General features: G+C 39.4%; 1 long non-coding RNA gene across 1 annotated transcript; it reads right to left on the bottom strand.

The window, feature by feature from the left end:
* Window positions 1-2,317: 2,317 nt before the first annotated feature.
* LOC104956706 (uncharacterized) lies at window positions 2,318-3,142 on the bottom strand. The gene is made up of 2 exons (XR_799584.1): window positions 3,040-3,142; window positions 2,318-2,423 (listed from the first exon to the last, which is right to left on the bottom strand). It is a non-coding gene; the product is annotated as an uncharacterized lncRNA (long non-coding RNA).
* Window positions 3,143-6,000: the final 2,858 nt, after the last annotated feature.

Below are 6,000 nucleotides of genomic sequence, written 5' to 3' on the forward strand. Positions count from 1 at the left end.
TGTTTAGTTCACTTCAGAGGTCTCGGACTGCGTTCACACAGACCCAAACAAACCGCACCAAGCGGGTAAACGCACCAAAGTTCGATTCAACCGGACTATACAAGGCTGGTGTGAATGTGACCTAATAACCTCCTGTTCCCTTTTTAATACTAATGCATCACTTCTTCAATGTTTACCTGTAGTATCATTTTAATTGACACTGTGCTAAATCCATCAGTTCAACAAGTGCCATGCCTAGCGTTCCACTTTGCCTTTTGAATGAATGAAACACTTCCTCCAGAATATTCAAATTAAAAATAATGCAATCTTCTTATGAAGGAGAAGATGAAAAATATATGTTTTGTTGACGTCAGCCTAAGGTTAGATGGTACAGTAAAGAAGATCAAGTGTATTTAATAACAGTGTAAAAGAAAATTGTCAGATTGTTGTTAAGGGAACTGCTGTGGACACTTTCTTAATTTAGCATGTTTGTGAAATGTTGTAGTTGGCTCCTGGTTAAATAATTGACCCGTCATGTTGACATTTAGTTGTTTTTACGATCATTATTTGAATACCAGTTTATGTATAAAAAATAGGTGGACCATTACTCTGAACTTCCCTGAGTACCTTTCAAATGCAGATTCCTGATACCAGGATTTTCATATTGTTGTATTAGTACTTGAACATAAATCAAATGTCTGAGTAGTAAGCCATATTATATTGAAATGTATTCATTTAAGATGAACCCCTTGAGATTAACCATCTCATTTTCAATGGGGTCCTAACATATAGTTACAAGAAAACGAAAACAAACCAAACAACGACAGACAACACAAAAATGACAGATGGAAAATTCAGACATAACCACTGTGTGCCCAAAGAAAGGCCATAAACAAATACATACAGCAATCAAATCAAATCAAGTTTTATTTATAAAGCACATTTAAAATCGCATTTTGGTCGAGCCAAAGTGCTGTACATGAAATATAAACACATTACTACAATCACAATAAAAGACAATAAATTACAACAGATATATAAAAAACACAGGGAATAGTCAGGTGTCATACTCCGCTCCGACTAGAAGGCCAGGGAGAAGAAGAAGTGTGTCTTTAGTGAGGATTTAAAAAACCCTAGTGTCTCGGCTGACCTCACATGGAGGGGCAGAGTGTTCCATAGCCTGGGTACATAGCAATACAACAATATATAAATATAAACTTAGTATTTTGTATAAAAAAAGAAGACAAAGCACTTTTGAATATTTGAAAATAAGTATCTTTGGTGGCAATTCATTCATACTGAGGGAGTGGAGTTAAAGCAGTGGTTCTCAACTGGTGGGTCGCGACCCAAAAGTGGGTCGCGGACCAGTTTCGAGTGGGTCGCAGATGTGTGAGTGAAGAAAAAAAAATAGAAAAAAAATATATTTCATTTCTTTTTTTGGGGGGGGAAGTCAAACTTTTATTTTTAAGGCCCGATTTTCTAACGCTGTGCATGCAGTAGGCGTTGGACTGAAACTACTGGAGACCATGAAAGGTTTTGAAAACTTCTGTCACGTAGTGATCATCTTCTCAATAAAACATCTTTGCTGATGTTTTTTCGAGTCTTCTGGCCAATCAGAATCAAGATTGTTACCGGAAGTCCCCACTTTGTGGTAGAACTATTCTTTATACATCCATGGGTACAACTTCAGATAAAAATGAACACATAATGAAATATGACCCCCGGTTTGATGATTGACAGGTCACAGAACAATGGGGGCTATCTACCCTTACCCATAATTTAAAGTCATTTACAACTATCTCCTCTTTACTCTTCTCTCTGTGTGGTTCAAGTTCAGCTGTCGGAACAAAGTGAAAAACAAACAATGGCATAAAATATTATTAATATGTCGGGTAGCAATAGATTTATTTATTTTCTTCTCAGAGTGTACCAGAATGGGTAGTTTATATGTTAGTATTTCTACGAATCTCCTGGGGGAGAATCCCCCCCACGACCGCCGATCTATTGACANAGAGGGATTCCCGCCGCAGGTTTATATTTGCTTAACATTTGCGCGACTTGTCCACATGGAACTGTCACAGGGGTTGTGCTGCAGAGACAGACACATCAACAGCTATAACTTTCGAGGGTTGGAGGTATGCCCATTATTTTTAAATTTGTCAGAAGAAAAGACAGAAATGTGACGGTAAGGTACACTGCTGCAAACACAACGCTGGAGAGTTTCTCCAAGCACCTGCAAAGGCAACATGCTATCCTCCCCTCTGTCATGAACCTTGGAGTGACCTTCAACAGCGCCTTTAAATTTGATAAGCAGGTTAGCACTGTAGTCAAGACCTGCTTTTTCAAAATACGACTATTGGCTAAGACCAAGTCATTTTTATCTTTTAAAGAACTAGAAAGGGTTATTAACGCCTTTGTTACCTCGAGACTGGATTACTGCAATGCTCTGTATGTGGGTATGGACCAGGCCTCAATTAGACGCCTTCAGCTAGTTCAGAATGCAGCTGCACGTCTTCTTACTGGCCATAAAAAGCGTGACCATATCACCCCAATTCTGGCTTCATTGCACTGGCTTCCAGTTCGGTTCAGAATAGATTTTAAACTCCTTTTATTTGTTTTCAAAGCCCTAAATGGGCTGGCTCCTGCCTATATAGCCGAACTCCTGCATCGCTACACCCCAGGCAGAGCCTTAAGGTCGGCTGATCAGCCGTTGTTGATAGTGCCTAAGACCAGGCTTAAAACCCGAGGGCATCGAGCTTCCGCAGCGGCTGGCCCTAGGCTCTGGAATACTTTCCCCCTCCATATGAGGTCGGCCCAGACCCTGGGGGTTTTTTAATCAACACTTAAAACTCACTTTTTCTCTCTGGCTTTTGTTTAATTATTTATTTGTTCATTTAGTTATTTATTTATTCATTTAGTTCTGCATTTTAATATTTATAACATAACATAGGATTTCATAAAGTATTTTTAAAATAGTTTATTCATTATTCGAATATAGGAATAGTAGATAGCATTACTTAAAATATAGTACCTTATATTTCATATTTTTTCCCTTTAGACCCTTGCGGTTTATTCTTAAAAACCTTTACCCTTACCCACCCCCCATTTTCCCTCTGCTGGTCTATGGCCTTGTAGAGGGTAACGGGGTAGAGTTGCTTAGATAAGCGGGGGAGTGCATCTGACGAAGAGATAGGTTGTTGTGCTCCCTATCTCTGTTTCTTATCCTATATCTAATATAACTGCTCGGGTCTTGATAGATTGAGTTGGGAAGTTCATGAGATCTTTCTAGAGGGTTATCAACAATAACTTTTATCCAATGACCTTTTCCCTCTCTGTCTGTGTCTGTGTATTCTCTTGTTCAGATTAACCCAGCCAAATCTTTTTTCTTGTTTTGTATCTATATCTACGCCCGGATCCAGAGTCGAGGCTGATCCTCTTGCTGTAGTCCTGTGTCTTGGATCCTCTATCCTGAGTTCTGGATTAAGTCGTGGACTTCGGGTCGTGGCTCAACCTGTCTCTGCGGTCCTGCCTTGGGTCTCATCATGCTGCTTCCCTGATGGCTTCCACAGGATTGTAGCTGACATCCTCGTGGATTCATCTTCTTATTACAGACACATGCATTTCCTAACATTCGGTCTATATGCTGTATAACGTATTATCTCTTCGATTTACACACGGCATCTATGGCACGTCTGTCCGTCCTGGGAGAGGGATCCCTCCTCTGTTGCTCTCCCTGAGGTTTCTCCCATGTTCCCCTTTAAAACTGTGGGTTTTCTCTGGAAGTTTTTCCTTGTACGATGTGAGGGTCTAAGGATAGAGGGTGTCGATTTTCTCATACTGATATTCTGAACAATCTATGCTGTTGTATTTGCTATAAAGTGTCTCTACTGTAGGCTATTTTTATTATATGTACAGCACTTTGGCTCGACCAAAAATCGTTTAGAAATGTGCTATATAAATAAAACTTGATTTGATTTGATTTAGATGCGTGACTTGAATACCGGGGTCGTGGTATCACAAAAGTGGTATTTAACCAGAAGTGTAGGAGTAGATCTGGATATGACAACTGTAACTGTTCTTCTCAAACAACAACCAAAAGTTTAGCTTTTGATGCGGCAAAAGGGTAGAACAGAAAAGTTAACAGAAAAAAACAGAATTAATGTTTGTTTTGAAGTCTACAGCTTTGAACCAGCATCAATATTGATAGCTATGGACTGAATTTGACAGCATTGAAGTAAGTACACACACACACTGTGAGATTGGAGATACCTAACAAAGTATCCACCATTTCTAATCCAATTTGGTTTGCAAACTCCATTTTCAAAGCATATCTTCTGTGAACAGAAAAAACAAGATGATTTCATTATAATACATGCTGTATTGGTTTCAAACCCCGAGCCTACTGTTCAATTCATCTCCTCAGCAAAAAAAAAACTGACTGCACCGTGGAAATCTTTTCATCTTGCAATTCCCGAGTGACATTATCATATTCAGTTTGGTAAAGGGAAAGCGAAAAACAAAACCTGCGTGTCATATTTAAACACAGGAAATTGAATGTGAAAAAAAAAGACATTAAGATGCCTGCCGAGGCGCTGGTTGAGGGGAGAGACGATTGACACGCGCCTCCTTGACGTGATCTTCCTCCCCGCGTTTTGAAATCAACGCCTGCAGGCGGAGAATCATATTTCTGACGCGTGTCAAACACAAATATTACAAATCATGTCAACACACACGTTCACACAAACACCGCTGTGCATTTGCATTTATTCTTGTATCATACATATTGTCATTCTCCAAGGCACTTCCTATCAATCATGTTGTTTGTAATCCAATAGCACCAGCATGGGAACTGGGGCAATTATCATAATATGGTAAGCAGCATATGTCTGTGACCTTTATGTGGAGATAATACAAAGCATTACCTACAAGCCATGTTTATTTCCCATTCGGGTTCAGCTCTGCATCACAGTGCACATTTACAACGTGCACAACACAATTTGGTTTTCCTTAAAGCCAACATGCAGTTTAATGACTCGATACAAACTCAGTGGTGGAAGCCATTAGGTGAGCATTTCTGTAAGGAAACACACATTTCCCTCGATAATACATGTCAGAATACACTCAGAGACAGAGTTGTAGTTCCATCTTGACAGTTTCAAAAGGCTTTACTCAGCGACATCCACAGCAGACTCACGTCTTTAGAAAGCTTTATGTCATCCACGAACACACACACGCGCACATATGCGCAAGCCATTATGCTGTCACAGGTGAAAGCGGATAAACATTTGGATTAACAGCTTTCCTCTTTTTACATTCCTCCGTCTCAAGTATATTCTTCGCTCAACTTAAAGCAGCGCGACATGACTAGGCACTTAACAAACACAGAGCCTGCCTCACTGTAAGGCCGGATGTAATCTTTGTGTGCGGAGTTGTCTGTCAGACGGATAAACTCAGGTCATACTGTTGAGTTACAGATGTCTACCTGCTGTCAAAAGACTAACAGGTATTCTAAAGTGGCTGAACATTTTAAGGCAGTGCTCTGAAAAGAACAAATGTAAGGCTGACTGAAGAGTTTTCCACATCACTTATAGTCCATCTTTGACAATACGTACTTTATTCTGTATTATTCTGAAATGGAGTATGCTTTTGCCTCCTTCCTTGTACACTCCTCTATTATAGAATGCTTGGCTCAAAGCAACTGCTGTTTTTATTGTTGAATACTTGGCCTACTTTGACAACAAACTTGTAGGGAGCTTCAAACAATCATTACTTATTTATATCTTAAATAAGATAAATGAGCCAAGAAGTCAGGTTTTTCTGCTGGTGGCTGTAGCACCATGCTTGTAGACACAAAAGATAACATTTCAATGTTATTCTGTTGCATTTTGTTCACCTAAATTGAATTTAAATCAACTGGTAAATTCTGAATGGCATTCCTATAATCTAATTAAACCCAATCTTTCCACTTTGGCATAATGCGTTTAACACATCCTGTCTTTTTCTTTGTGTTTACTGTCGAAC

Source organism: Notothenia coriiceps, unplaced genomic scaffold (genome assembly GCF_000735185.1).
Source record: "Notothenia coriiceps isolate Sejong01 unplaced genomic scaffold, NC01 NC01_scaffold00026228, whole genome shotgun sequence".
Taxonomy (NCBI): Eukaryota; Metazoa; Chordata; class Actinopteri; order Perciformes; family Nototheniidae; genus Notothenia; species Notothenia coriiceps.